The 12,044-nt window shown below is 36.7% G+C and overlaps 1 non-coding gene and 1 pseudogene across 1 annotated transcript; both read right to left on the bottom strand.

Annotated features, from left to right (window-relative positions):
• Positions 1-1,007: 1,007 nt before the first annotated feature.
• LOC120174209 lies at positions 1,008-6,810 on the bottom strand (annotated as a pseudogene).
• Positions 6,811-6,915: 105 nt separating this feature from the next.
• Positions 6,916-6,986, bottom strand: TRNAG-GCC. The gene has a single exon. It is a non-coding gene; the product is annotated as a tRNA-Gly (tRNA).
• Positions 6,987-12,044: the final 5,058 nt, after the last annotated feature.

The following is a 12,044-nucleotide window of genomic DNA, read 5'->3' as shown; positions in this document are numbered from 1 at the left end:
AAGTTATTTACACATGTAAGCCATCTGATTTTGGTTAAAAATTTCAAATCGACTCTATTATCGTAGGCACAAGTTCAAACTCGAACAATAATCTAAATAGAAATATATCAATTGTCTGGATCGAATAATCAATAAGCTTCATTAATAATTATTGGCTTAATACCCAAATAAGTGCCCAAAGTATACCTTCGTTTTTAATAGGTATCTACATTATTTTTTTGGATCATTTAGGTGTCCAACATTACAAAGTTGTCACTTTAGGCGCCCGGGACGTAACTGCCATTAATTTTTTCGTTAAGTGACAAGCGTCACAATATAGTAATTTTGATTTTTTTTGAAAAATATTATTATATTTATAAAAAACTCTAATTTCTTCTAAATTACAAAAAACCCCTCAAAATCCCTAAAATTCCCAAATCCTAACACTAACCCGTCGTTGGTGCCCTTTACAGCCACGACCACTGCCTCCGATGTAATCCCTGCCACCATCCTAGTTATACTCCGCCATAATTGTCACCGATTAGTCATCAAAATTGCGTAGGATCGCAATCTTCATTCTAGGTTTGTTGGATATAAAACCTCGATCGATCACAATTTCATAGAGGTTTTGGTCGCCGAGGGAGGTGAAGTCCGATGGAGCTTCGTTGATGGCAAAGGACAACGGTCAACACGAGTTTAAGGGTTGAAATAAAGATTTTTAAGGTTTTAGGGTTATTTCAAAATTTATGTGTTTGCTTTTTAAAAATATTTTTTTTTTTTTTTATTTTTATATAAATTTTTTAAAATTATCAGATTGAAAAGTGTCACTTAACAAAGAAAATTAACACCGTTGACGGCTCAGACATCTAAAGTGATAACGTTTATTACATTAAAAGCCTGATTTGTCCAAAATATACTGGGAAAATCGGTATACTTTGAGCACTTACTTCGGCATTGAGCAATAATTTTCAGACAGATTTCGAAAACATACTTATTGCACACCAACAAATACTCCACTGAAGAAAGCAGGAAAGCCATGGATACAAGTTATATTCAGTCAAGTCCTGAGAAATATCAATACCATCAACTTTGCTTTGCATAGAGGTCAATGCTACCTACTTGCAGCCGTGGGTTTGTTTCCGAGTCTCTGACCGCCAAGAACCGCAGTCTGCCGTCCATGATATCGTTAATAAAAGGATTGATTCAAGTAAAAACAAACTATGAAGATAAAAGAAAAATACTTCACCTGAAGATATTTGATAAGAAACCGGTCAATTTAACATTATATGTTTTCCGTTGAAAACGTTTATCAAACATCTGGGATCTTCGTTCATCCAGAACACGCCAGTTCGATCCTCCATCGTTACTTCCTTCCACCACCCTGTTAATGATTGAAATGTTAATAGGATCAAATATCCACATGACCTACATAAATATTTTTACCTGTTAAGGTAAAACCACAATTCAGGGGGGGGGGGGAAACAGAGCTTGAAACTAAAAATGATATTTCACTAAACCTAATCCCATTTTCCATAGAAAGTTGAAAGAGAAAACATAGATAGATGAAAGTAGAGGTCATTTTCATCACTTTAGGAAAGATTCATTTATCGCACCCGGTTACAATGACAGTAATGATATTTAGTAATAAAAATCCTTAAAAAAATTCGGTCTTAAATCATGACCTGACATAAGCGTGACGTAGGATCATTATAAATGGAATGTGGTACTTTAAAATAAAGAGAATGCTTAGAGACCTAAGCAGATCATACCAATCCATTGGATCTCGTTCGGGAGCATCATTGGCAGACATTAAATCATAAGACACAAGTTCCTGCATGTTGCCTGATAATCTGTACATAACCCAACCTACAAGATGAAATTCAAATACTAGGAGATATGATATTTAATGAAAACATATCTGCGGATTAGCCTGCCTGAGAACATGCTAGTATTGCATAGCTTTAAGCATTAAAACCTCAGGTCATATATACAATTAGTAATTGGAAGAAACTATTCTCGTTGTTCAGAGTACCTTTAGCACCATTAGGTTCCTCCCATTTAGACATGCGAGTTCCATCAAATGCTGCCGTGGCCTGAAAATTTTCAGTGGAAATTTTAGGATAATTTCTATAGCACGTGTGGACACTTCATATTCAAATGTTAGATATAGCCATGATTACTTACAATCCCAAAAGGAAGCTCCTCGCCACTCGCAAGGACTGCTCCAGAACATATTCTATTCAATCTTAGAAGAGGAAAGGTTAGTGAACCTTTACTAAAGTTGTCACATTTGCTAAGATCGCTGATCAGTTCATCCAAAGCATGCAAGGCAACAAGTAATGCTAAAGCAGTTGGAACAGGGTCACCAGCTAAGCATACAGTGACAATGCCATTACTATCCATTTCACTCTTCAGTGAAATAGCATCAAGAAATTTCTTAAAAGAGGGCAACAACCGATGCAACAAAGATGTGCCAACAATTGAGTTTGACTTTAAAGAAGCTCTCCTTTTTCTATACGATAATTTCTTGAGATCTACAACGGTTGCTCTAAGAATCTTGAGAACATCAACACCTTTTGATGCAATTACAGAATCTTCAACGAACTTATTAAGTATAGAAGAAAAAGCATTATAGATTTTTGTGACGTGCTCGTCTCTGCATATGCGAACTTCGCAAGAAGATGAACTCAGAGAATCAGTCCCAAATTCTGATCTTGCAATGCGCCATTGCTTATCCCCACTTTGCCTCCCAGGTAAGGAGATTGGAGCATCATCAGTAGAAAGTAAATCTCTGTCTAGAGCTTCCCTTTCAATTTTGTCACGTTCTTCTAATACTGAAAGAACTTGAGATGTGAAGTTCCTTCGGCATTCTTTGGTCATTGAAGAGAGCAGACATCAGAGAGGACTCTGTGCTAATGGTTCGTCGAGACAAAACCTGAAAAAATGGTAATGGCCAAAATGGTGAGTTTGAGGAGAGAATCATGTTTCTTCATAACAATGCATAGATAAGCATACTAAAAGAATAAGAAGAAACAAGCAATGGAGGCAATAAAGTGCTATTTTTTTATCATAATTACCTCATTCCAATTCCGTGTGTAACGTTTAGTGACATCATAAACTCCATCTTTTGCAATAGCAATTACATAATTTAATTTCTTTTTCCACCTGTAGAAAGGAAGCATTTACGGAAACAATCTAGTAACAAAAAACAATTCTGAAAATTGGAAAATAGCACAACTTAGAGTACCCTTTTTCATATAATAGAGGTCTGTCATATATTGCTTCGCAAGGATCAAGATGCATCCACCTGTACAAAAATGAATGAATAACTAGTTCGTGAAATGACCACATAGTTTAGCCTATTTGTTACAGAATAGGGATCCTTCCCAATTGAAGATTAAAAGGCATCAATTTGGGTTTTTACCTTCCCAGGCATCTGAATAGCACTCTGTCCAAACATGGTCTGTAAAATCCAGGACCTGGAAATGAACAGTTGGTGCAAATAAAACATCATGTCAAGCATGCAAATTATCAGAAGTCCCATGGAATCTCATCTTTAAACAGCTTGAACTAATTAAAATGTATGCATCTACGTATGCATTAGCTGTTCATAAAGTATAAAATTCTAGATACATTCCATGCCACCATAAATATTGATTTCATATATTGCAGAATCAATAGACAGTAGCTTCAATTTACACAATTATCAGCGAAGGAACCAGTGAACCACTCATTTGTAAATCTAAATTTGGGTTTCAATTACAATGTCAAAGACATCAACATATTATACATAAACAAACATGCCATTTCAAAATTCTTTAAATCTATCTTGAACATGTTCTTTGTTTGGCAGACACTACAGAATCAAAAAATCCTGGTCAAACATTCTCCTAATTTCAAATAAAAGGTTTATCTTCACTGAATTTTCAAATCCTTGTGTTTAGTAGACTAGATGCTACAGATATCCTGTCATCAAAAGCTTCAGATTGAAAGAATAATAATTCCAGGTCTATATATACCAAATATATAATAACAATTCCAGGTCTATATATACCAAATATATACATTTCAAGTGCCGCAGTTGGAACAAATTTCTTTCTTATTATAAATCAGCTTAACCACCTTCTCTTTGAAAGAGAGAGAGTTGTGTTTTAGACAGTTGGATTTGGTGATTGAAATGGCATATAAATGACTAACCAGACTAGAGTCATAGCCAAAAGCACGACAGTACAATGTAAAGCAATTGGCCCACTCTCCACAACGCCCCTTCCTTGTTTCTACAAGCTGCAAAAAGAAATGGAGAGAATTCAACAATTAATACTTGATCCCCCCCCCCCCCAACACACAAAATAAGATAATTGTAGAATGAAGTATTAGAGCTTCATACCTTCAGTGGGTCATTGTAGCGAGGGAATCGTGTAACTCTTGAACAAGAATTGCAACTGAAGTTTTTCACCCAAGAATTAACTTTGCTTTCTAACAGACAATTATTAGAAACCATGTTATGATTGTGAATGTAACAATGGAGACAACAGGGCTCAACCAAGACTTATCAACCTCCTTAATTCCATCCAGGTGATGTATCAAGACCTCCATTTGACAAAAAAATCACTAAATAGTGGAAGGATAGGACATGGTGCTAGTAAATTAACTCAAAAGAGAAACACTCTTGGGAAAAATGATTAGTTATGTGTAATGAAAAACACTAGTGCAGCAGGCGCTATGAACAAATTGTAACATGATGCAGAATTCAGATCTTCTAGATATGATATTCGTAGGTATAAATTACTTCAGTTTGGTTATCAATGTATCAGACTTCAAGGAAAGACTAAATCGAAATGTGAATTAAACAAAACAAGGGATTGCAAATTGACCATTAAGAATTAAACAAGATAAAAAATGGTAAGAAATTTTTTCCGTACACACTGACCGATTAAGTTCAATTCTAGTTGCTCCATACTGAATTTCAGAAGGGAGTGCTTCACCCATTCCTTGACCCGGTGGTTTCATTGCCACATCCATCACATGGAGGTGCGTTAACCCAACTGCAAGACCAAAATTGTAGAATCAGTTGTTTATAAAACTAGAGAACACAATTCCTTTCAATTTGAAATATAAGCATCATTCTGCCAGCTTTGCAGGAAAGAAAAATATGCACTTTATAATCTCTGAGCAAAATGCAAAGCTAACGAGCAGTCTGAATCTTATTTACTCCACCCAATAAAAATGACTAAAGGATGTTACTGAAATTAACGACACAAAAGCTTATAGAAAGTAAAATGTTCTGTTGAGTTTGTGAGTGTTACAAAATTATAACTGTAAAGTAGAAGAAGAACCTGAAGGATCTTTTGAACCAGAAAAGCAGCTGGAGCAGGAATGCATGAACTTGTTCGATTTTTGATGGTTTAAGGTTCCCCTCCTAAAACATTTTTAGCAAAATCACCAATTTTCATGATGTTGTTGCAAAATAAAATCTAAAAATATGTTAATTATGAAACTCATATATAGTAAAATGCAATGCCAATTTTAAAAGAAACAAAACCCTCATTCTGCACAATGAAGGGCTCCAATATTTTCTGATTGGAAAACTATATAGGAACATTGATCTAATATTTTGCAGCAAATTAGTATAAATTTTAGGGCATTAGCACTTCCTAACATCTTCTAAATTGCACAAGTCCATAGCGCCCTCACCTTGGCCAAAGAAATGAGTGCTTTCTCCTCAAGATTATCCACAGGAACCGTCTTCCAAGATGCTTCTTGGCGTGCAGGATCCTCATACTATATCAATAAACAAAATAAACAATAAGGAAAACACCCATCTTCTCAATAGCATAGTATTCAGTAAAGTCAGATATCCTCTTTTTCTAGCAACTAAGGTATAACATTAAGAAATTCAATATCTTTCTTCTGTTATATAACAAGTTTAAGAAGATGCTCATAATCAAAATAGCATTGACAGATACTACAGTTCCCTCCATTGTCTCAATAATTTTTTTCTACATTTTTTCATAAACCAAATTTGCACCTAAAGAAAGAAGAAATAAATCATATTACCAAGAGAACTTGGCTAATATAGGGCTGAACTTTCTGTTCAAATTCCCTACTGTTGTCAGTAGCTACATATTGTTGAAGCATAAGCGCTTCTTCCTCTGCCTGAAATTGACCAAAATCAAACCAAAACTAAATAATTTCAGAAGAAAAAATACTAAAACTTTAAGCCAGTTCATAGCTAAGAAGCAAATTCATTTAATTGATTCAATATCCAGAACTAAAACCTGCAACATTCGCGCCAATTCCTCATCGGACATAACACTAGCGCCGGCGGTGCTACTCGTCGTTTCTTCTGGTTTCCCGGCTTTCCCGCAACCTCAGCGGAGATAGACAGCAATTGCAGCTTCTCCGAACCGGCGGCCAGATCAGAGTCGTCTGATACGATACGGTCATTATCTTCCCCGACGATCTGCACCATGAAAAGCCAATTTTCAAAACAAACCTCATTAGAGAGAGAGAGAACCAACCGGGTTTCGACCTTTTGCTCATCGGGAGGAATTGAAGCGAGGGAGAAGAGCTGGAACTGAAACACCTGAAATGATCAAAATAGAGAAAACAGTTGTAGATAGAGAGAGAGAGAGAGATAAATGAAAGGAAAATTAAAAAAAATGTATATAAATAGAGAGAGACTTCAAAACCGTCGTCGGTGTCATAATCGACGGTAAACGTTGAGTCGTCGTGGCTGACCAGGAACTTGCGAGCAACCATTTTCTTTTCTGGTTTTCTTATTATCAGTTTCCCTATTCTTTCTTTGGATTTTTATCTTGCTTGTTTCATCATTATTCTAAAATTTGTTGTTCCCGAATTCAAAATCTCTTAAGAAAATTAAAAAGGAATGTTCTTTGCTTTTTCCCCCCGGAAAAAGGGCAAAAATATATTAAATGCACCAGCCGGGAATCGAACCCGGGTCTGTACCGTGGCAGGGTACTATTCTACCACTAGACCACTGGTGCTTCGTTGAAGCTGTGTTTTAACAATATTAATAATATTTCTTAAATCAATATTTAACAAATTAGAAAGATTGTTATTCATAAAACTAATTAGAAAGATTTGACTTCTCAATTTCCATTAAAGATGAAATAAGTAGCTGCTCCAAAAGAAATTGAACAATTTACGATAAAAATAAACAAATAAAGGACTAATCGTTGAGTTGCACATGCACATGACAATAAATTATGTTAATAATTTATGTTAAACCTCATTATGTTGCTGCAAACTTTGCATCCATGGTTCTTTCAAGTTGGAACCTTTCTCCCCTTTGGTGGTGTATTACCAAACTTCCAGTGGAATTGACTTAAACCATGTGGCAAAAGATCACCTGCCACCTCATTTATCAGAACTGCATCGAAAATTTCTTTCAAATTTTCTTCGGTGAGCTTTACTTTCAATGAATCAGTGTTGGTATCAAGATTCTTGATACAAATATTTTCATGTCAATTATACTACTCGATTTTCAAATATAAGCTCTTGTTTTTGTCCAAGTTCTCTATTTGAAACCATAGGAGATGTGGTTTCAAAGTAGAAGTTGGCAATCAGATTACTATGCAATCGTAAGACATAAACAAGTTAGTTCCCATACCAGAAAACTAATTGCACAAACCTGCAAAGGGGGACTATTCTACCACTAGACCATTCGTGCGGTTAGTTCCATACCAGAAAATCGTTTCTTTCTTTTTAGTTCATCTCAAAGAAGGTTTAATTTCTGTGCAAAATGGTGGAACCTAAGAGCAAGGTTGAATCGATAAGGGAATGGGTCGTCGATCACAAGCTTAGAACTGTTGGTAATTATTTTCTTCTTCGGTTTTCACGTGGGATTTTTTGTAATTTTTTTTACAGAAAAATGTGTTTGGTTTGTTGGGATTTTATTTATTTATTTATTTGAAATTTAATTTTGGCTTGTTTTGAATGGAAGGGTGTTTGTGGCTTAGCGGTATTGCGGGTTCTATTGCTTACAATTGGTCTCAACCTAGCATGAAAGCCAGCGTTAAGATCATCCACGCTTTCACCTATTTCCTTTAATATTTTTGGATCAAGTCATTTTCATTTTGCTTTACAAAGGTGTAGACACCCGTTTTTGACCGAGTTAATATATATATATTATAATTACTTTATTATTATTATTATATTATTATTATATTATATTATTATTAATATTTTTATTTTTATTATTATTATTAATATTATTATTATTATTATTATTTTTGCAGGGTTTTTGTTCAACTCCCACTCAATCCACTACTAAAACCCACTCAACCCACTTAACCACTAAAATCTACCACTACATTCAAACATGCAAGCAAATATAAAGAGGGAGGGAGATCACTGCTATGGAGGCCGAAACCGAGGAAGGAAAAGCAATTTTGGCTTGAAATGGCTCGTGGCACTGCAACAGTCGAGTATGGTGTCAATATCTATGGCTCTGCCTTCTCTTCTGATCCCAGTGATCAGCATGGCCAAAGCAATGGCAATTTAAATGCTTTTCAGCAGTTGCCCAACTGCAGTTTGAGTGTTCCCAGACATGCGGCTTCCGGATTCGAGCAGGGAAAACAACCATGTTCCCTCCAAATATTTTGCTGGCAGCCGATTGATTGGGTGGTCTGTTCGTAGTTCATAAACGACAGCAAAACAAGGAAACTAAAGGATTCGGTGCAATCGTCACCGACCAAATCCAATCCCAAATGGACACTTCTTCCTCTCTTCATCACTCGAAAGCAAAGCTTCTCGATTTTCTCTACTATTCAAAGGAAAATGTTCGGTAAAATGGTCATCACCGAGCTTAGCAAACGAACCCCAAAATCCAAATCCCTAAAATCAATTCCCAGATCCTTACCAGTCTCTTCGGCATTGATTCAAACATCATTCGCGCCTCCATTTTCTAGGCCATCATCATCATCAAAGCCCAATCTCGTTCCCTTTGTCCCTGAAAATGTAATCCATCACCTTCACAATTCAATCGTTCAACTGCCGATATGTTCTGGAATTTCCTCGAGCACCCGGTTTTCGAAAACATTGTCTCCTTATCCGCCGAATTCCAGAACTTCTTCAATGAGTGGCAAGGGTCTAGGAGTTTGCTCTAAATGGTATTGCTGCTTGTTGGGAGTATACCTATGCGGTTCTACCCATAATTTTGCAACTGCATTTGAAGCCTTTTCTCACCGTGGGTTTACATGCCATCTCAAGACTTTTCTACCCATAGTTTTTGTTTTTTTATATTGTTTTATTATTATTATTATTATTATATATAAATTTTTACTCAATTTTATGTATCTTCATTTATCTATTCTATTATTTTATTATTAATGTTATATTAATGGTTTTTTTATTTCTTTTTCATATTATTTTTATTTCACAATCTAACAATTTTTTTGACTTTTTAGGGAATTTTTTTATCAATTGAAGGTAAGTAATTTGAATCAGATTTTTAAATTTTAATTTCAATTTTTTGCAATTAAAGACAACCAATAAATTAATTGGTACTGAAATGACAGTTCAAGAGTGCTAATCCTTCCTTGACTGTAATCGACTCCCGAACTCGACATTTTTGGTAAAAACGCAGGTCAGGTAAGATGGTGTCCAATCCACCTAAATGTTTTTAAAGTGATCGGTGGTGACTCAAACCCAATTATTCAAGTCAAAGCCCAATTTCGGGCCCAACCGAAGGGCAGTTACGACAACTTGGTGACTCTGCTAGGAACAAATAAGTGAGTAAGGCTAAGATAATTTCCAGTTGTCTTTTAATGAAAAGGGTAAGTTTAAATTTTAAGGTAATTTTCGATCCTTATTACTTAATTCTGATTATGTTTTTTTAAATAAATAGTTGTACTGACAGTTTTCTCATGATTTCAACTTTTAAAGCTTTTTTCATCTAAGGCTCTAAACTCGAGCTTCAAACTCGTTTTTAAGTGGAGGTGAAAGCGACGCTCTCGTGAGAATTTATTCTTCATATGGGCCTAGCAAGTAACTTTCGCGATTCATATACCTTATGTTTTCATGTGAATTTATTCTCCGTATGGGCATAGAGAATGTTTCCTCTCGAGTTTAACTTAGGCCACACAAGCTGGTAACGGGCTTAGGACTAAAGGTCTGGCAAGCCTAAGGGGCACCGGCAAGGAGAATTCGGGTACCGCTTTTTAGAACCTAAACCGGGAGACTATGAAGAATTATGCCTACCCCGAACCCAATTTCAAGCCTAGGATGTTTTTACCCTAACTATGATGTTTACTTTTTTCTTTTTCACATTTTTACTTTCATTACTATTATTCTTATTTTTACTAACTTTTTGTTTTTTATTGTCTTTTTTTAGCTTTTGCATCATAAAAGAGGCTAATGATCCCTAAAAAGTGTTTGTTACACACAAATATCTGAACTAATGGACAAAGGGGTTGCAACGCAAGAGATAAAAAGTCGAGGTACGACTATGGTCTGAGAAGACTCAGAAAGAGAAGGGAGACAGTCTTCAGGAAGCTATGTGTCAGAACTGGTTAGCTACGCCTCTGTCAGTCTGAAACAGAACGATGTCCAATAGCTATAGAGCATTTGGGACAGTTGGAAGGGTGTCCGAAGACAGAAGTTCAACCAGCATATGGTGATATCGCACTCCTACTCTATGTCAAGATAGACGAGCCTTGATCAGAGTCTTGATTCAATTCTAGAATCCGGGGTATAGCTGCTTTACCTTTAACTGGGAGGACATGTTCCCACGATTGAAGATTACTACACTGCTACACTGCGAAAGCATCAGACTGGAGCAAGCCTATATCAAGCATATCAAAAGTCAACATTTCAAAAATGAGTTGGCCAAAGTTGCAGGAGTATATGAGAAATAGGTAACTAACCGGACTCAGCGCAGAGGTGCTGGGGAAGGAATTCCTTGGGCTGACATCAAGCAACTAATGAAGAACCACCCTGATGAATGAAAGACCATAAATCTTTTTGCACTGGGTCTGTATGGTTTGATTATCTTCCCGAAGACTTTGGGGTGTATCGATACAGTTGTGGTAGAACTATTCGAACACTCGGGTGACTAAATCCAGCACCGACCATTTTAACCGAGACCTTCCGCTCTCTCAACCACTGCAGAAAGATGGCGGAGGAAGGTTCATTGGGTGTGATCAACTTCTCCAGGTTTGGATTCACAATCATTTCTGGAAAACTAATGGGGTTACCTACCGCCGATTCAGCACAACTTATTCACCTTTGGGGGAATTCATCACTCTGAAATGGCATAAAGCGCCTCAAATGAAAAATGGATGAAAGTCTTCACACACCTTCAGGAACGAGATATAGCCTATAGAGCCCCTTGGTGACCAACATGACATTCTCTTCCGATGTGGGATTCAGACACTATGACCCTACTTGGATTATGGGGTGGAGTTGGGTATTCTCCGCTCTTGGCGCTTCGATAGTATGGGGCACGTCATTTGTCCCAACAATATATGGACTATCAAGATCAGAATATGTATACCACAGTGACAACGATAAGAAGATGATCAAAGAGGTAGCCGAGTCATGGAAGAAGGTATTCCGCTAGATGTCGTGGTTGCTAAAGACATGGTTACTCCGGACTATTTGGAGTGGCGAGATTGAGGAAAAACGACAATATCCTAGTGTCGGATTGTAAAGATACCCAAACTATGGAAGAACATCTCAGGCGTGTTTGTAGACACCTGTTTGTCCGAGAATAAAAATTATTTATAATAATTATTATATTATAATTATAATTATTATAAATTATATTAGTATTAATATTCTGTTTATTTTATTTCTTGCAGGCATTACACAAGCCCAACTAGACCCATTTACAAAGAGTCATCAGACCCAACCCGAAAACTCAATTACAAACACCCGACCCAAGCCCACAAAGCAAGTGACCCGGTTACAACCCACCCATTCTGCTGCCACACACCCGAGCATGCCCATGTGCTGCCCACACCCTGCAGTAACCTGGCTCCCACGTGGAACACCCCAACCGTGCCCATGCTCCACAACGCCCAAGCACCTGCCCATACCCC

The sequence above is a fragment of the Hibiscus syriacus genome, unplaced genomic scaffold (genome assembly GCF_006381635.1).
Source record: "Hibiscus syriacus cultivar Baekdansim isolate YM2019G1 unplaced genomic scaffold, ASM638163v2 tig00112043_pilon, whole genome shotgun sequence".
Classification (NCBI taxonomy): domain Eukaryota; kingdom Viridiplantae; phylum Streptophyta; class Magnoliopsida; order Malvales; family Malvaceae; genus Hibiscus; species Hibiscus syriacus.
This window is presented reverse-complemented; position numbering and strand designations above follow the sequence as displayed.